The 20,683-nt window shown below is 40.8% G+C and overlaps 1 protein-coding gene across 1 annotated transcript in view; it reads right to left on the bottom strand.

Annotated features, from left to right (window-relative positions):
- The window catches only part of foxj3 (forkhead box J3), an 80,256-nt gene extending 60,910 nt beyond the window's left edge, over positions 1-19,346 (bottom strand). Inside the window, exon 1 of the mRNA XM_030420318.1 lies at positions 18,979-19,346. The gene's annotated coding sequence lies outside the window, so the exon portion shown is untranslated. The remainder of the gene's footprint in view (positions 1-18,978) is intronic.
- Between the last annotated feature and the right edge of the window lie 1,337 nt (positions 19,347-20,683).

The following is a 20,683-nucleotide window of genomic DNA, read 5'->3' as shown; positions in this document are numbered from 1 at the left end:
CTCATTTTAAGCCCAACACTGCCGTGTTCAAAAAGAAACCATGCAAGAATTACCCAAGCGTGATTTAAAGGAATTACCTGGGTGGCCAATGCGTGTTCTGAGAGTGCTACACAGAGCAGGAATCAGGTCATGAATTTCAAATTTAGACAGTGGATCAGCAATGGCAGCTCTGAAGCTGAGAGAAGGAGCTGCAACACGGGTTACACTGAGACAGAGCACTCCCTTTCAAACTCAGAAAGTACAAAGTAAAAAAACAAAATTCAAACGGAGTTTAAATAGCTTGAGGTTTGGTGGACTTGTTAGATGTTCCTCTCACGTAAAGCCTAAAATCGTCTTCATTTAGGATGGCGCTGGAGCTGGAGTTATAATTAAAACCGTTTTGCTTTTTAATCAATATTCAATCTCTCAGAAATAATTAACAGCATATTAAAGAGTTTACTGCCTGACAGAGCTGGATGCCTCTACATCATTAAGCTGTTGAAGCGCTGCTCTTTGACTCCTCATGTCCCATTTCACTGGTTTACTGCGCCTCCGTACGGGCTCTTTAAAATGCTGCTGGAGTCATACTGTACCTGCAGATAATAACACAGCCCACTGATAACATGCAGCGTGTATATGCTCTCCCACTCGCACTGAGACATGGCTTTTTAACATGTAACACATAAACACGACATGAGTGAACATGAACGTGACAAATGCACAATTTATTCAAGTCGGCTGAACGCAAAAGCTTCATATGAAATGGCATCAAGCTATGATTGAGATTTTCAAAGCATTTGGCTGAGGGGCGTCCACCTGCCATAAATCCATGCACCTTTCCCCTGAGCAATAATGCAGAAGTTGCACAACAACACGGCAGCGCAGAGCATATTAGAGGGATTACAAGTAACTGGTCAATAATTTTGTATTTTCTTTGTGCTCCGTCTTCTGCTTTGCTCTTAGTGTCAGATGTTTGACCTCCAGACTTAATCAATCTCACATAATGTGCAGGTCGCACACATCAGCAGTCCATCTGTAGATATAAACACAAAGCCAAGATGAATATAGTGATTGATTATCTAGCGACCAAATTTCATCACATACCTAAAGATATGTGCAGTCATCGCTTACTACATGAGCATGGTTTCAGAATACAGTATGATTGCACTCTAATCAGCTGTTGAATTTAAGCACCTCTGTCTTAGGTCACTGTGTATTGTCTGTGTTTTATACAAGATAATAAATTCCTTGGGCATCCTCCAGATGACTTTCATGGAAATTTGGGGGCAGCTTGGACAGAGCAGCATAGTAAAACATGACACAGAGGCCGTCTACCGCACTGTGCACCGGACCAGGAATCTGTTTTCAGGAGGAATTGACAGCTGTTGGTGTCTATACCTGTTGTGTTCACCCCGCTCCGTTCCAGATCATTTCAATTAATTTGGTTTCCTGGAGACAATGTTGCTATTTATCTGGGTGTGGATGAAGAGGGAAGGTGGTAGCAGCAGTCATTGTTGGTTTAAGCTCTGCAGTCAAAATACCTCCTGGCAAAAAAAGATGGAGTCATCACTGTGTGGTAACGGCCCTTACAAGAGCAACAATAGGTCGTCACAAACCTGAGGATTTACCATGATAAAAAGCAGACACGTGAGTTAGGCTTGGAGTCAAAAGTTTTTGGCTTCAACTTCTTAACTAACAGACAAGCTTTAATGTTAAAAATAGTGGCACTCAGCCTCTTGCCACCTGAAGCTTGTAGGCAAATGATTGACCCGTTACTAGGATCATTGGGGCACAAACCTGCTATCCAAGCCAAGACTAAGTAAATATTACTAATTTGAATTTGACGTTTGGCCACAAAAACAGTAGTTGGCCTTGTACACAAATTTAGCATGATCTTGGTTAAGTTTCCAATAATGTCTATTATTTTCATTCATAAATATGTAAAAAAAATAAAAAAATAAATAAAAAAAATAAATTTGTACAGAATGCTGAAGAAAATGTGAATTTGATTTGAATCCGACCGAAGATCACGAAGACGGAAGCGATACTGATACTAGAGATTAAAAAAATTCTGATACTGATATATCTGCCAATATACACACATTTTTCTGCCATGTTCCTTCAACTGTGGTCACCTAACATTCGCACATTTAAAGGTTTAACAATAAACATTAATGTCTAAAATAACAACAGTGCACTGAAACAGTAAATTATAAACAGTTAGAATTATAAATTACTCCAAGCATCTTTTTTAATCTATTATAAAATTGTTCTCATAAAAAAGTTCTCATATTGGCGCATATCAGACACTTAATATGCCGATACTCATCTATTGATTGACCAAGATTATCGGTAACTACTGGCCAATCACAGATATATTGGTTAATTTTTATATTCAAAGGAGATACCATTGCTATAGTACAATTTATTTATTTATCTGCCTTCTATTTTCTTGACACACTAATCAATTAATCATTTGGTCCACAGAACAGTGAAAAATACCTCTCTATATTTCCACAAGGACAAAGGCAGTTTCATTAAAATTCATATTCTGTTTGACAAACATAAAAAGTGATTTACATGATTAATTGAATATCAAAACAGTTACCAATAAATGTGTCTGTGAATATCTTTTAGGGTTGCCACATTAAGTGATATTGATTAACACTTATTTTGTAGTTTAAAATCTTTGTACAATGTAAAGTGGTGAACTGTAAACATTACTGATGTTTTGTAAAGGTGTCTTATAAGGGATAAGGAATGGGTAACAATGCAGCAAGAAGCTTAAATAACTTCAATCAATGCGTCCATTATCAAACATAGACAAAGATAATGTGTATTTCAGTAGCTTCAAAAAGGTTGCCTTTCATCAGCTGACTATCCCACCAAGACTGTGCAATGAGGTACAAAATTTAAAACACTATGGAGGTCCTTGAACATCAGTACTTCCTCCAGTGTGCAGAAACAGTCCAGCAGCAGTCAGGGAGAGATGTCAGATGGGAAGAGAGAGCAGAAGGAGACTCTGTACTACTATTGTGAAATTGGCTGCGGTGATTCCAATGGGGAACTCTAATTTCAGAGGAGGAAGGTGAGGGCGCTGTGTGGGCAGATGACATTTTATTCTGCTCTCTAGCATAATATTGGCCATTATGGGTCAACCGCTCACTCGCAACTTGTGAAAGCTTGTTTTTAACATTGATTAAATCAGTTACACACATTCTCACACGCAAAAAAGTGCATGAGCAACACTGATCGGTTTATTGTCCAGTCTGTCAGATACTACTTAGGGCTGCAACTACAATATCCAATATAATTTTCTTTAAAAGCCTGATCTCTCTAGTCAACAGCCCACAACTCAAATATACTCAGTTTACCATCATATATCACAACAAAAAGTAGCAATCAAACAATTAACTATCTTATTGCAGCACTATGTCGCATGCAATACGGCACCCGTAAACCTGACAGATATTAACCCAAAGGCAATTTCAGCCACGGTGACACAGTCCCCCAAGTACTATTTTTCTGCTGGTCCAAAAATCTGCATAGAGTTTACGGTCTAAGATGTTTCTCCAGTCAAACACAGGACTCAGGCTGCTACAACTGTGTACAGCATGCATTCAGATAGCCAAAACAGCACTGGCATCTATACAATACATAAATAAATAAATTGCTTTTAACTGATGAACAATAATGTAGCTGACTAGTTAAAAAAGGTGGAATTAGAAACAGGAAAATATGCAAACGACAGCAAGTCAGAGAAACTAAAAATTAACTTTAAATGTCATTTGTTTCAGTGTAATTAAATGAGAAAAATAACCCAAAAAACACAGAGTCTTATCATCTTATTTTGGGTTCTGTTTCTTTCCCCCTCTGCACATCTTCTTTCAAGCATATGTCATACAACAGCACATTACAAGGAAAAGCACGTTGTTGTCCCAGACGAAGCTTTTTAATCCATTATCAGTCTAATTTGCCTAATCTTCATGGTTCTTGAAATGTGGTGTATAATGTACTAAAGAATTCTTACTTTTAGACCTTGGAGCTTATAGTTTCTGTGTCTATTTGAGTTAAAAAAAAGAGATATCCTATTACAATACCCCCTGAATAGTTAAAGACCCCATGACATATTGTCGGCCTCAACTTATGCGAAGAGGTTGTTAACCTCCCATTGATTTGCAGAGCTCATCAAAAGTCTTGAGTGCTTTACATTATTGGATGTAGACAGAAGCCAAACCATCCCAACATTGAGTGGGGATTTAATTCTTTATGAGCAAATAAAATCACATCGGCACAGCTATTGGACAGCCCCACGCAGACTAATGGGGTGCACGACAGACTTCATAGACTGCAGAGTGGATGGCAGGTGAAATATAGCACTGCATTTACCCAACTCCATTAATCATGAGAACTAGTACTCCGTTTATAGAAGTTTAAAAAAATGTACGATGAGTGATCTTTCTTATCTGAGGATACTGTCACTCAAATGTTTTGTTTCCATGATAACTTAACACGTTACCTCTTTGTACTAAACTGTAAACCTCCACACATTCACAAACCTCAGAATTAAATCAACAACAAGCATTTTAGGATGCCTCACTTTCAGCAGAATCCGTACAAAAGCCTCATTACATTTGCTAACAGTGATGATGATGATGCACTGTGTTTTTCCCCTTCTTCACACCACGTCTTGCTGGTGTAAAAGATAAGGCTAATTAATGTGGCACCATTTGCATCTTTACCACGATGTCTCAACAGCGAAGGGAAGAAAGCAGCCGCGGCGGGCTAATGAATGTTTGATTTGAGAGGGAAGACTTCCTGTCACTTCCAACGCTCCTGACAAAACCCTCTCCTAAACCCCTTAAATTCTTGTGCTCCGCTATCTGGCTCGGCTGTCGGCGTCTCACCTTTCTCCTCCACCTTCCCTTTCTCCACTTTAAATTCCTGAGTTCATCCACCTCTTGTCGTCCCCCTCCCCACTACCACCACCACCACCACCACACAGGCTGCGCTCATTACAGCGGATTTGCATGTCTGCTCCAGAGCAGTATGAGAGGAGATGAAACAGAACTCCCAGTGGCTGCCTCTGCAGAGCTTCACTCATCTGACAGAAAGAGCTCCACCTTGGGCCCCAGACACAGCCAGCAAACAAATGCAGGCTTCTTAAACAGGCCATACACACACACACACATATACATACGCAAACACAACACACAAACACAAAGATACTCCGCCAGAAAGAATTTACACTGCACAGTATTCAGTTTAAATATATCTATATGCAGGAAATAAATTGAAAAACAGAAGTCTACCTTCCAGCACATTGCTCCCTTCCCTGTGCATGTACAATCAAGCCTGCTGAGCTGTTATGTTACTGTGTCGTCAGGCTCCATTCCCACTGAGAGATCACACACCAACCACTGATGACCATCTTTGTTAATGTGCAAGTCACAGTCTCCACCGTCCTGATTTTACTGCAGTCAAATTTGCGTGACAGCTTTGTCTGGGGGTCATTCAAAAAATCCAGACAAAATTCTTCCCATTATGAAATAACTTTAGTTACTTCATCTGTCCCAGTGTGAAATCCAGCGCACTTCTTTTGTTCTAAGATACTGTTTATAGTACAATATTATCTCTGTAATGACTCGTCCACCAGCTGTTTTATTGGGTTAGTTCCAGCTTTTGAAATTTGAGGATTTTTCTCTCTTTTTTTATATCTTGGGGTTTTGGCAGGTTTGTCAGACAAAATAAGCACTTTGAGGACATTACTCTGGTCTCAGGGAAAATAATGTGTGCATGGTTTACCATTTTCTCACATTTTTATAGACTAAACTACATATTAACCAAAAAATAACTGACAGATTATCGATTTGTAAACATAAATGACAAGGTTTCAGTAAAGAAATATAACAATAATTTAATTCAATAGGATAAACATTTGTTTAACTTCAATTAGAGCTGCATCAATTAGGCAATTAACCGATTTATCCATCCAAAGACATATAATCACTAACTATTTGGATAATCGATTAATCGTTCCAAAGTCTTAAATGTTTGCTTACTCCAGTTTCTTAAAAAGTATGGCTTTGCTGTTTTTCTTTGTCCTTTATGTTAGTACATGAAGAATTTATGGGTTTTTTGACTGTTGTTTGAGCAAAAGAAGCATTAAGAAGGTGTCACCTTGGGCTTTGGACTACACAATTAATCTGTTAATGGTGAACATTATCAGCAGACTTACAGATAATGAAAGTAACTGACAGTTGCACACTTTCTTCATATTGTGATTTTGAATATTTAATAAATATTCTGTCCATCATCACCTCAGATCTAAAAAGGAGCATGGACGATGAGATGAGACCGTGATAAAGGTCTCTTATTGCTTGTGAAGAACTCTCTTCAGAGCAAAGACTGTGGTCGTCATCCTGAGAGCCACAGTCAATTCATCCAACTTTTATTAACGTCAATGTACAAGCATGTAAAAACATTTCCGAAAGAATAACTGACTGGCCATTTCGCTATTTTATGATCAGAGTGAGAAGAGGAGGTGTTTATAATCTTCATCTTCATTTTTGTTGGTAGATTTGTTTTCTTCTAAGATGCAAGTGTGAAAATGAACACATTCTGGTACTACCACATGCTCTGTCACAACTGCAAAATTAACCATGAGCACGAATAACGTGGCAGTTTCTATGTCAGCAATGGGTAAATGTCACACTTGACTGAGCAAAACCACAAAAAGGGGAAAATGTGCGTGTTTCATTTTTGGTCCCGTTTAAATTAGGTGCTTTTGTTCAGGATGACTCCCTTTGTGAAAGTGTTGCTACACGCGCCATGAGTCACCACGAAAGAGAAGTACGGAGAGACCCATGCCGTACATACTCCTGACCTGACCCGTATTGTTCCACACTGACCACTGACCTCACTTTGGTTAAACAACTCGAAGCCTCGATGACATGCAAACTATGGAGTATAAAGGTTGTTCAGAAATTTGTTTTAAAAAGTTTGACTTATTTATATCCTGGCCATATCTTTTATATTTCAAAAAAACAAACGCTGAAATGAATAGTCTAATTCTGTAGTTTGAAATGCATTTATTGCATCATATCGGCATGGAAGATCCTGCTCAGTCCACTATGACTCATAAGTGTGTGATGGCTTACTAAGCAGACATAAAATAAAGAAATAAAAAATGAGAACTTGGACATTAGTTTAAATTCAACACTTTCAGATCCATTTTCTCAAAAAACTGCATGATCGTGCATTGTTAGAATGAGAATAGATACATTCTAATACATTACTACTGTATTTGCACATATTCAAATAAATAAGGAATGAGATTTTATTGCACAATAAGGCAGAACCAGGGTCATTTAAGGCCCCAGCACAAAGCAAGAGGTTGCTGGCGCCTTGTGCATTTTCTTCTTATCTCTTATCATTTTTAACACAATCTTCTGACAAAGAATTGTCTAGCATACTTAACAACACATGGTAGGAACACAGCAAAACACAGCATCACAAATAAATCTAAACACAAATGAACAAACTTGTAGGGTGAGTTGCTGTGAAACCGCAACCTGTTGTGCAGACATAAATTCCCTGCCTCAAAGGTTTTTTTTTTTTTTGCAGTGCTTGCGCTGTCACTACGAAGGTGGTGACGGTGATAGTTGGGGCGGTGTTGACGTCGTAAAAAGCCTAGTTACACCACAGCAACAGACTACAACCAAACATGTGATTCCCTCAAACTCAAACTGAACTTTAGGTGTAATACCTATTCTTCTCTAGATTTTTCTGATCTGTTGAAATTTGGAGAAGTCGAATTTTCTAATCAAGCTACACATACCTACCATCTAACCATTATTTCAAGATAAATGCCTCAAAAAACCCTGTCACTGTCAAAAAACAGACAGTGTATTCTATATTCTACAATAATCGTCAAAGATCATGCGACCAAAGCTAAAAGCTCAAGCTAAATATAGTGAAGCGTACAATAAAAAACAACTGACATTAGGACTATCATGCCATTTTCAAATATGTCTCCGAAGCCTGAAATAAAATTGCACCCAAATACAGATATTAAGTTGGTGACAGAGATGATTGTAGTCAAGAGATACTGAAGTAGTCACAGACATTTTTAACTATATAATGCCAGCTGTCATCAAGGCTGCAGCTGATGATTATTTTCATCATAGATTATCTTTCTGCTGAATATTTTCAAGATTAATTGATCAGGTGGTTTGTTCAGAAAATGTAAACTCAGCTTCTTATGTCCAATCAGCAGTCCAAAACCCAAAAGCTCTTCATTTACTATCACAAATGTCAAAGAAAAGCAGCAATTCCCGATATTTAAGAAGCTAGAATGAGAAAGTGTTTTAGATTTTTGTTTGGAAAAGAAAAATGATTAATTGATAATCTAAACTGACTAATCTTTACAGCTATATAGAACATATTTAAATCATTTGCTTGTGAATACAGAGGGACACTATTTCACTTCATGTTCATTATGAAGCATTGTGTTTGAGCTCTACTTAAAATGCAACTAAAAATGTGACTCGTTCCAGCTTTGCATGCCTTATGACTGAAAAATATGTTTTTGGTTTTGTGTCAAATAATGTGTGTAGTGCCGTAGTGTATTTTTGGGTGCGACCAGATTTTGTGCAGGACCCAGTAACACAAAGATTCAAGTATGACCACTGCTAGTCTGTAGCTGTGCTTCTTGGTTAAGTAGCAATATTCTTGCAACCAGCCAATCAGTATATACAAGGACAGAGCATATAGTACTGTATATAGGCGTGCCATTGAACTGGAAAATGTCATGCTTGGTCTTTACAAAAGGCACCAGGAGGATTTCAGTGAAAGCTAAATGTTTGATAACAGAAAGGAAAATCAAAAAGCCTGAGTGGTGGTCAAAGTGGTTCACCACTGGGACCTCTTAAAAAGAAGCAAAAACATGACAAAATTCATCGGAGAAAAGACAAGATAAAAAAAGAGGTTTCAAAAAGGCAGTCATTTCGGACGACTAAATAGGGATTATGAAGCATAAACCCGAGCAGCAATCAGCATTAACCAAAGACTTAATAATTTGTTCCTCTTCAATTATAGTCACTTTCGTCCAGAGCATCATTTTGACTTTCTTTGACTGGACTCACACAAAAAGGCAGAAAGCAGAGCAGTGTGAGCTGCCCGCACAACCTAGCTGGAGTGTGGTTGCGCTGTACAGTGCCCATTAAGTCATTAAAGTCCCCATGCTCACAGGCCCTCCCTAACCCCCCACTGTAGACACCAGTACCCCCCCCCCCAGCACCAAGCCTTTCAGACCAAACGCTGCATTCTGCATCTTAATAAGAGAAGGGAAACTAGAAGGGAAGTGAAGGCATGGCAGTCTTTTAGAGGAAGCCGAATAAATGACTGAACACACACCCTGGGGCGGGCATGCCGGGGGGTTTCCAGGAGGTCGAGGCGAGCGGGGCCAATCGTGTCAAGACGAAGGCGGCAGACTAAAACAAAACTGACATATCAAAGCAGCCAAGCCTTGTAGACGGGAAAAGAGCAGCCAAGACACCACATTCAACTGCACAGCTTGTTTCTGCTTCAATAAGAGACAACACGACCAAAAAACGGCAATTAGTGATTAAAGTGGAAATTCCATCCGCTGCAAAGCTGCATCTTTTCCCAATCAAAAACCGACTAAAGCCATCAAACCATCTGAGTGATCCTATGGCTTTTGATCCCAGCCTTGTTTTCTTTTCAGAGGTAGGCATACTGTAAACCACGCAATTGTGAGACTGCTTCTGTACCCAAACTTTTTTATCTCCCGTCCTAATCCGTATACTATTTAAGAGCAACTGTTCAAACTTTACCTCGACAGTACAGCCAAAACTCTATCATTACCAAAACAAACTGACTAGGCCTTCAGGCGACTTTCACTGATTCACGCAGATAAATGCTTTGTCTACACGCAGAAACCATAATCTCTGACAACCTGGATAAACTGGGAATGTGGAGTATAAAAGCACACAGATATTGCAGGATTATGGAAGCACTTAAATGAGTTATATTTTTAAATTGGCTTGATGAGAGCCATTGTGGCCTTAAACTCAGTTTGCTTCTAATGAGATATCAAAGCTCAACTGTTTACTATGTATCTTCTTTCCTTGTGATAATGAAGGGAATCCTCTGAGGTGGCTGCCATGCTGACACAGCCTTTAGGTCCTTAAATCCAAAAATGGGTGCATTAAGTGCATTTTAATTGACTTATATTTACCCACTGTATTGTCTTGCAAATAAAAAAGATCTTCTGGCACTCCTAGAAGACTTAAAAAGTAGGTCACTCAGTCTCCTGTGAGTCATAGATTTTGGCAGGGGACCAAGCAGAGCAGGTATGGGGGAGAGAGAGAGAGAGAGAGAGAGAGAGAGAGAGAGAGAGAGAGAGAGAGAGAAAGAGGGAGCGAGAGAGAGCGAGAGAGAGAGAGAGTGAGACAGAGAGAGAGAGAGAGAGAGAGAGAGAGGGACAGAGAGAGGCAGAGAGAGGCAGAGCGAGAGAGAGAGAGAGAGAGAGGGAGTGAGAGTGAGAGCTGATGGGGCCTTAATAGCACTGACACAATTTCATCTGTATTATAAAGATAATCAAGTTTATTTAATACTTTGTGCATTTTGTGGTACAATGTGATAATAAGCAAAACTGGCTGTAGAAGTTTAGGGAATTAAAACCAGAAAGCCAGGGTGTTACACACTTAACTCTATCATAAATTTACACAAACACAGTTATGTTGTAGTCGGGCCTCCGGAGGAACATTTCAGCCTAGTAACTGCATGCAAACTCCTCTACAGTCTTTTCATCCCACAATATAAATGTCCTTCAGTAAGCCAGAAACAGATTTCTCACATTGCAGGTGCAGTCTCATTCCTCTCCAGAGCCGAGGCCTCAGGCTTTCCTCCCAGGGCCACGGCACCTTGGCAGAGTGGCTGACTTGTGGGGTCAGAGCTGGGCCTGAGATTCCCAAACAGTTACTTTTTGAAGGCAGTGACTCAGCCTGGTCAAAGCCGTCACTCACACAGCCACCTAGGGACAAGCGCAGTTTGAGCTGGTGCTGATATGCACATCTCATGCCCTGTGACCAACACACCGATACTTTCTTCATTCCATTGAGCAACTGGCACAGACCACGTCCCCTAAGCCATTGAGCCCCTCCTCCAGCTAACCTCACCGCCCTCTCATTCATCCACCCTGAGGGAGAGGCATGCAGGCCAGAGGAAGTATGACTCATCTGAGTAACAAGATGCATTCTTCTGAATTCTCTACAGACATGTTGTTTGCTAAGTGAAGAGCACCGGAGAGTATGGCGCAGAGAGAGATAAAGAGAAAGAAGTAGAAAATGACAATCAAGAGGGCGACTACGTGTGAGAGGAAGAAAGAGGGATGGGGTGGGAATAATGGGGCAAGAGCGAGTCATCAGTTGTGTGGGTTCCCTGGTCCACACGGATCAACATTTCCTCCAACTCCACAGAGAGAATCCTTGGCTTCTGTTAGGGGTTTTCTGAATCACAGATGGAGACTCCAAGTACTACATCTAAGGCTAATCCATCAGGTTTCACACTTTAAAAAAAAAGTGACAAATGACGACAACAGAGAGGTTTTGACATGCAATTCTGCTGAGCATGCAGAGGACTATGAGCAATAAGACAGAAGTGTTAAATCATCAGGTCCAACACATTCACCACAGCTCCTTCCCAACTAACACCACATCTGCATAACCTGGCACTCGCCCCTACAGATCATGAGCCTCACACACACACTGCAACATACACAGTCTCCAACTTCTGCATGAAGCTATTTCTGGAGCAGCCCACATTAACAATGTCTAAAATCAAAACGCAAATGAAGAAGCTGCACACGGCCTCCACGTCTGGTCAACTGACACACACGAGTCTCCCGCCAGTCAGCAGAGGATGAACTTGAGTGATGTGGCATTAAACCACATCCTCAAGACTCCACTATTTAACCTCACTAAGCAGGCTTAGGACTGGGGGCTTAATTAAACCTGACCCTCTCTGACTTTCCTCTCTGAGTCTGTAGACTGGTGTTCAGACATGTGAAGGACTCCTCAGTGTTATTTCAATGCTGCACAAAGAACACACCTATAAGCCACTAAGCATATGTTGCCTGCCATTAGGGATTGTGAAATTCTGGGCTGATGTATGAGATAATAAATTTAGCAACAGCCGATACTGATCCTAGAGCAGCAACGATTAGTTGATTAGTAGTCAGTAGAAAAAGGAAATTAGTTGTGACCTATTTCAGTTATTTTTCAAGCAAAATTTGGCTGGTTCCAGCTTCTTAAAGGTTTCCTGTTTTTCTTTATCACAGTGAATGAAAAGTCTTTTGGTTTTAGGCTGTTGGTTGGACAAAAAAAAAACCTTTTGAAGACATCACTTTGGGCTCGAGGAAATTGTGATGAGCATTTTGCAGAATTATTTTCACATTTTATATATTTAATGATTAATCATTAAAGTAATCAGTTGATTCATCAATAATAAAAAATTATAAATCATTTTTCTTTGTCATTGTTAATTTTGTTTTTGCTGCGATTTATTTCCCGATTTGAGCCATGAAAATAAAAATCTTCATTATATTAAAAAAGGAACTGTTCTAAGGTCATTCAGTCCTTCATTACACTGTTTTAGAGAACAAATATTCAATGATTTATGAAATAACCTTTAATATAACCCTTCAATGAAAAAGAGTTTTTGAAAAGTAACTGCTTCAAAAGTCTTTCTAACCTGCAATACAACTACCTTCTCAATGACTAGAGGTTTTCAGCACTTACACAGCTTTACAAACTGACAGGAGGGATTTCACAAGCCAGTCAGTGAGCTCATGAATTCACCAGCACACAATTAATGTGAAATAACAGATATAGATCACCCGCCGCTATCAATGACTTTCATCTCACTTCCCAATAGAAGTCAACAAGGCAAATGTTGGCTGATCTATTCTTAGCTGTCATTATTAGAACTCGCATTGCACAGCCCCTCTACGAATACTTCTGCAATACACAAGCAAACACATTTCACAAAAGATAAATTGCAACATCCCTGACCATCTTCAGCAGGTGAGTTAAAGTCTTTATAAGACAGGGGTAGCCAAAAGGCAATAATTATTGTATTGTTAAGTGTTAGAAGGCCTTTGAAAGTTCACTGCATCCATGCTCAAAAAAATAATTCTTAATTAGAGACCTGAATATTTAATGAAGGTTTACCTCATTAATTATAAAACGTCATAAGAGTTATATTTTAATTTTGAAAAATGTATTTATATATTTTTTTTTTCACCAGAAACATCTGGTGCGCCAAGTCAAACCAACTTTCTTTCACTTTGGTGACACTCTGTTGATGTAAATTTGTAGCTGACGAGACAGCCCGTTACTCTCACAACTCTTTGAATCAAGAGCCAGTACATCTAATGTTCTGGTGAACTGTACAAGAGAGCTCGTGTTTACCTCATACACATGCACCAACCACCGCCTCACAGAGCCGTGAGATTATCATATTCATTCAGTTCTGGTTTATACCAGATTCTACACTTGTCATCGTCATGGCATCACTTTTAAATTACAGTAAACCACATGCAGGCCACAGAAGGAAGCTGAAGGTAACATTTGGGACCAGAATGTCATCAAATTGTCATTTCTCAATGAGATTTCCGTACAGGAGCTGTTATCTGTCATAAATAACAGCTCCGTGGCTGCTAATCTGCAGACAGAGCTGCCCGCTGTTGGTGCTCCTGTTTTTAGCTTCAAATTTTCCCCAGTCAAAACTGACAGAACGCCCCTCAGCGTCTACATGAAAACTGTCTCTGGGTATTCTGCCATTTATACCTGGATGTGTATTTTGTATCTGCCACAGGAGCCACTGTAATGATTAAAACAGATACCAAATACTATGTTGAAAGCCCGGTTCTTATTACTTAAGCTGTGTCAGCTTAGCGAGCTTCTCTCCCTGCACACAGCTCGAAAGTCTCTTCAGAGTGTGAATCATATAAGCATATCAATTGCTTCTACTGAGTGTGGAACAAAAAAGCTTAAGAGAAATACGCTGATACTGAGGGCCTATCAAAACTCAAGGACAAAGCACACAATATGATGAATTATTAAATTCTTCAAGGCACAGAAAAAGTCAAGACAGTCTTATTCATTAGGACTTGGTTATTCACTGTAAAATCTCAAATGGCACAGATATGTGTATTGCATTTACTCTGAAAACTTTAGTCTTACATGTCATTAAGTAGCACATTAACTTCCCTTTAATAGAGGGGATTGGTAGGATTTTGTTAATGTACGTGTAACAGTTCCTAGTCCTGAACTTCATGCAAATATAAGATCAAACTGAACAGTTATAATGGACACTTGCCATGAAATGTATTAGTCTTTCTGCCACCACAAAGCTGGAATGAGTCACAGAAACCACCATGAGCTACAGGAGCCGCCAATCCCCGACCAACCCCCACTCCTCCCTCTTCTCCTACACTTTCTAAACTTACCCAGCAAGCTCTGATGTGGGTAGTTACAGTACTTCCCCTCCCCTGTAGAGTGTAGGGCCCTGATTAGTCAGACTGAGGACATAAATGGCTAAACACTTTCAGATAAAAAATATATCTGAGCACATGTGCCGATAACATTAGGCAACGAACCAGCTGAATTAAACATCATATACCTCCCCACACTGATACATATCCACATGCAACCCCAACTCAGGACGTGAATCGAAGCATATAGGACTAGTTTGCTGACAGATTCAACTCAATAGACTGGGGGGAGGTGGGATGAGGAGAACTAGGCAGTGTATTGCTAGATGAATAAAAAATGAAAGTGTAGTGCTTCAGTAAATTCGCTCTCTCCATCCCGTGAGGAGGGGTGGGTGGTGAAGGGGTGGTGGTGGAGGGGTGGTGACGGTGGAGTAGAGACTCGTTTGAAAACTGAACCAGTGCTGCATTCCCACATCCACCCGTATCCAGCGAGGGGCTCTTTAAAAATTCATTAATTTACAGCAAAAATAGATTAAAGCACCCAGCTGAGCAAAACTCAAAATTTGGCTCCTGAATAACATTAATGATAAAACATCTCCCTCAAGCTCAGGGGGTTTTGCCTGAAGAAAGAGTGCTGCCTTTTTTCACCTTACAGCACCTTGAGAATAATTTATTTTCAATCATTACTAAAATAATGCATTTCTAATTGTCATTTTTAATTACGCCTTTCTTCGGTTGAAAAAAAAGAGCTGTGCAAAAACCTGCAGAAACTAATTAAAATCCATCCAAGGATCTGCCATTCCCATGATGCCATGCCAATGTCATTCTATTCACCATTTGATATCTCAGCTACAGAGACTCAATGACAGCTGCTCCAGGCCCCAAAAAACGCCTAGAACTGCAGTTACAGTAATTGCTCTGGCCAGCACTAAATGAGGTTCACTTAAGTGCAATTATCCCCCTCTGATCTCTCACATAAAGAGACTTCTTTAACATGGAGAAGTGGGCTCACACAATGTGACTGCAAACAAGATTCAAATTGGAATCAGGGAGGCATTTCCAGCAGATGAATGGCTTCATAGCTCATCTGCATTCTAGTGATGCACAGCGTTACTAATGAAGACTGAGCCAGTCCCTTCTCACCAACACGGCTTCTATGAGAGCAAAACTTCACTCTGGATAGAAGCAGAGTACGGGGAGAAATTTCCAACAAATCTGGCCAGTCATTTGGCTCTGGCTGCATTAGAGGACAACCGAGCCTCCACGCAGAGTCAACAGCTGCTGAGAAAAAAGGAAGTTCCTGTCTTTTTTTTCCTTCTTTTTTTTTTGTCAAATCCAAGGTGAAAAACACAGTGAAGGACAAGATGATGGGCGATGGAGGGAAGAGAAAGAAACTCCAACCAAAAATAACTTAATCTCAGAGCAGAGAGGAATTGAAACAAGCCCACTTTGGAATCGGACCAAAAATAAGTCATCATAAAAATACTAAACAGAGGCCTTTGACCGACGGCATCACCACTACACCATGCCAAAAAAATATATCAGCCGTCCTCATGAATAAATTGCCATCTGCCAATCGCATAACACAATAGGTTTTCAGCCTGAGGGGTAAGATGTGGCCGTCTAATAGGGGTTGCTACAGAGGGTACCTGTTGGGTGCTGTCCAACTAAACAGGGTGGTGAGGAGGAGGGGCTGTGATGGGCATTCATGTTGCCACAGGCTCAACTACCACCAGGAGTCTGATAACTGCATCTCACGGATGGCCATTTGAATAATCACTTCAACAAGGGGAGAAATTAAAAAGCCTCTCAGTGAGACGGGGCAAGGCACAAGGCCACATCCTGAATTCCAAATGAGGAGCTTGTAGTGAAAAAGCAGAAACCGGCTCTAAATTCAATCTACTTTCAGGCTTACTGACCCTTGACATCTCTCCAAATTAGCCCCATATCACGTCATTATTCTGTTTAATCTATTAAATTATACACCATCACCCCCAAGCTGAACATTATCTGTGACACACTGATGAGATGTCAATATTTGTTTACACGTAGTTACTCTATGTTCCTTGTCTTTTACAAATGATCACAAAGTCGTTTTTCTTCAGAGATGATAGGGGAATGTGCTTCTAGTGCTTTACACACACACGCAGACACAGGAAGACCTTGGAGAAGTAAGGTGTCGTGTTTTTAAACCATTAGGCAATAGACTTCTTAAAAGACTGCTGCAGGCTAAAACCACCATTAAAGAGAAGCTGCATCACATCCTCCTATTCACATTTTAAATGGTTACTGTGTGAAGAAGCAGATGTGTGAACTTCCCTATACAGTCTTTACACCTACTCAGTTCATTCACCAGAAAGCTGATTGTGTTCCAATACAGGGGATTACTAATTCTGCTCATTGTGATTTAAGGTAAAATAAGAAGTGACAAAACATGAATAAACAGAAGTCTTTTAAGTCTGAGCCGGCAGAACATCTTCAGTCAAGAACGAAAATGAACAACCACATTGCTCATAAACTAACAAAATTTGACGGATGCAATAGAAGCGCTCTGAGGAACGAATTTTACAATGTGTGTGCCGTGATTCACATTTCTGCACGCAATCTGAAAAAAGCACGCATCGACTGCACTCTACGTCTATTCTTTAACAGCCAGCCAACAAACAACAGCAAAAATGTCCCTTCCGCTGTCTATGCCAATTATTCTGCAGCTGTATTTCACATGGCTGTTACAAATTACGCAAGATATTGAATGTAAAGACAACAGTCTTTGTGAAAAAATGGATTTCATGAACGGTAGATAGGAATCAAAGTATTGCTCGTGAAAGAGTTAAGATGTCTTTCAGTGTTAGACCAAGCTGGGGACACTGCAATGAAATGGCAATTAACATAAACTGCACTTGGAGCCTCTTTGGTACAGTTTCATGAATAACTCAGAGAGGAACAGAGAGTACAGTAGCATAACAGAATTAAACTGTAAAATTTCCAAACAATATGACAAATTCAAACTGCTGTGGCTCTGCTTACCTGGATGGCGCAACCTCAAAACCTAAACACCATGTGTCCTCTACAGCTGCATGCACAGATAGCCCCCGATCCAGACAGCTCGCTGTAGGCCTGCTATTTAAAGGATGGGTGATTAAGAAGCAAACCAGGTCTGACCTTTGATTGTGGGTGCTGACTAATGCTATGGGCATTTTGTTAGCTGAAGTGGAAGGTCTAGCAGGGTTGGGGGGAATTTATAATGTTTTGTTTTAGTCATAAATTCAACCTCGTTCTGTTGGCTTTACGACAGAATAAACTCAAGCACGGGAGTATTTGACTATCACTTAATAATTTGCACCTCATTGCACCTCAATCATTAAAATGACAACGTGACTTCATTGATAAAACTTGCACAAGTTGGACAGCGGGGCGAATTAGGAGTTCAGTCATCCATCCACTAATAGAGGCCGTCAGGATAAAGCAAGGGCACTGTTTTGTATACAGCTGCACGCAAATGCCACAGCTGTTTAGTTTAAAGTCGTGGCATTAACTAATCACTGTCTGCCCTGTGCGATCACACACACCAACTGGTGAAACATCAAGGCAAAGGGAAAGCATGCCCTGAGAAATGTCTTGCACAACGACCAAATATTTAACTGCAACACCCGTCTGTGCCATCTCAGGGCAATCCGCAAGGGAATGCCACCACCGCAGGCAGGAGACAGTCCTTGGATCAAATTCAGCAGCCATAAAAATCACCTGAAACATGCTTTGCACTTGTTGATTGGCCAACCACATGTCAAGCCTCCCTCCTCCTCATACAGGTCGACAGGTTTTACATAAAAGGGTCATTATTTTTCCAGAGGAATTTACTAGCCGCCTGAGAAACAGACGATTGACAGACGAGAAAACACACTGCAACAGCTGTGAGTCAAATACCATCAGAGCACGCAGGAAAGCCAAATGACACTGGGTTCTCACACAGACACACACACTTCATGCTGGACACACAACGTCTCACATACCAAACAGCTAGCTAACGATAGCTGTTGGAGGGCTGGGATAGGTCATTATATCCACCTAAAGCGACGAAAAACACGCACACACACCTAGTGCTGGCCCAGGGAGAAAACACCGACAACGCACAGCTAAAGTTAGCTGGCTACCAAAACTGGCTAGCTAGCTGTCAAAGTTGCCCTGTCAGTTGTCACCGGTTGCACGGCGCTGCTAGCAGGCTAACGCAAGAGCTGTCAACTTGGGAGAGTTACAGCAACACGGCCGGGGTGTACTAACACTGACCACAGGAGAAACACAGGCTGGCTCCCCGAGAAAAAAGGTGTCCCCGCACGCCCCGCCACAGAGAGCGGAAAGCTGTGTGTCAGGGCCTGTTCACTGGGCTCAATCCCCAGAACTTCAGTGTTGCTCACTTCCCCGTTAAAGTCGTCCATTTCGTGGGCCTTAGTTCAACTTCCATGCCCGTGTAGCTCACTTACTCTGGGTGAAAGCTGCTGTGACGGTGGCTCTCTGTAATCCTGACGGTAGTTTCAGAGTAACTGCCCCCTCTCCTTCCTTCCACCTCCTCTTCTTCGGCTAGCGGGGGGCTCCCCAGGAGTGTCCCGTGCTCTTGACGTTATCGTCCAGTGCAAAGAGCCTCTGTAGTCGTAGCTTCGCCGGTGTTGTGCCCGCGGTGCCGTGGCGTCCCTCCTCAGCTTCTCTCCGCCTTCTCTCGTTCGCCTTTCTCTCGGCGGCCGAGCCAACATCCGGGACTCTCCCCCGTTTGGGTTAAGTGCCCGGAACTACTTTCACAAACGACGACGCACATGAAGGTGTTTCTGCGCTCTCTCTCTCTCCCTCTCTCTCTTCCTTTCTCTTTCTCTCTCTCTCTCCCTTTCTCTCTCTCTCTCTCTCTCTCTCTCTGTCTCTCTCTCTCCTCTCTCTCTCTCTTTCTCTCTCTCTCTCTCTCTCCTTCTCTCTCTCTCTCTCGCTCTCTCTCTCACCACCCCTTCCGCCACAGAAACTAGCGCGCGGTCAAAAGCACAAGCCCGCAGTGGAAACAGCAGCGGGCGCGCCCACACACGAACCTTGCCTGTCAATCAATTGATCAGCAAAACTGCTTTATTGACTGGGCATTGTAAACTGATTATCAATCAATGTGCCTTCTAGCCTAAAGCAGAGCATAATGATGAAAAAAAAAACCTGAGAGCCGAAAAGACATGAGTGAAATCACAGAATAAAAGCAGAGAACAAAAAGTAGAGGATAGTCCAGATGTGCACCACTGTCTGAGAAGTGGTTTTTAAGTTTTAATCAACGGCTTCAGGGGTAATAAATCATTTACTAATGCTTTAGTTAGAAAGCCATTAAAAGAACAGTTCAACCTTAAAAATGAAAAATCACTCGTAGTCTACTCGCCCCCATGCTGATGGAAAGTGAAGAGAGGTTTCACAGTCCACGAAACGTTTCTGAAGCTTCACATTCAAACAACGTGGCAGCACTCTCCAAGTAGATGGGGGCTTGTTTTAAAGGGGCACTGTGCAGTTTTTTGGAAAAGAAACTCAGGCTCAGAATTTTAATGCCTTAAATATTAATGTGGTAATGATACGAATTCAGAACTATTTATCTTTTCCATATCCGAGTAAATAAGATGTTCTCGGAGGAAAATAAGGTCACCAGAATACTGAGTGAAGCTAGAAAGGTGGCAGGGTCTGCCGAATACAAACAAAGTGAAACACATTTAAACTGTGTTGTCCATAAAGGTCAGACATGAAAATTAGGAAAGTTTGTTCAAGCATATAAAATCACTCTATTAACATCTTTCTCTTCTTATGAAAATATCTTCCCCAAATCTACATAGTGCACCTTTAATTTTTATTTTTTTTTTGAAACCCAAAAACTAAACATAAAATGGCTCCTCACAGCTGCTCCAGTGTAAAATCAGTCTCCAAATGCCTCTACATCCCATATTGATTTTGAAAAGACATTATTTACACCCTTGTCCAGCTCTCCCGATATAAACCCTTTCATTGGTCACACTGGTGTGTCTGAAATTCAGTTATTAATTATTTTAATCTTTAAAGAACTGAGGTCATCACAACTTCTTGATCTATGTGCTACAATCCTGTGAATAAAAATAGAAAACTAAATAATACAAGAATGCTTCGACACTGCTTTGCTGAGAAGTTTGTGGAATATTTTGTGGA

Source organism: Sparus aurata, chromosome 6, assembly GCF_900880675.1.
Source record: "Sparus aurata chromosome 6, fSpaAur1.1, whole genome shotgun sequence".
Classification (NCBI taxonomy): domain Eukaryota; kingdom Metazoa; phylum Chordata; class Actinopteri; order Spariformes; family Sparidae; genus Sparus; species Sparus aurata.
Note: the sequence above shows the minus strand (reverse complement) of the source record. Positions and strands in the feature narration are given on the sequence as shown.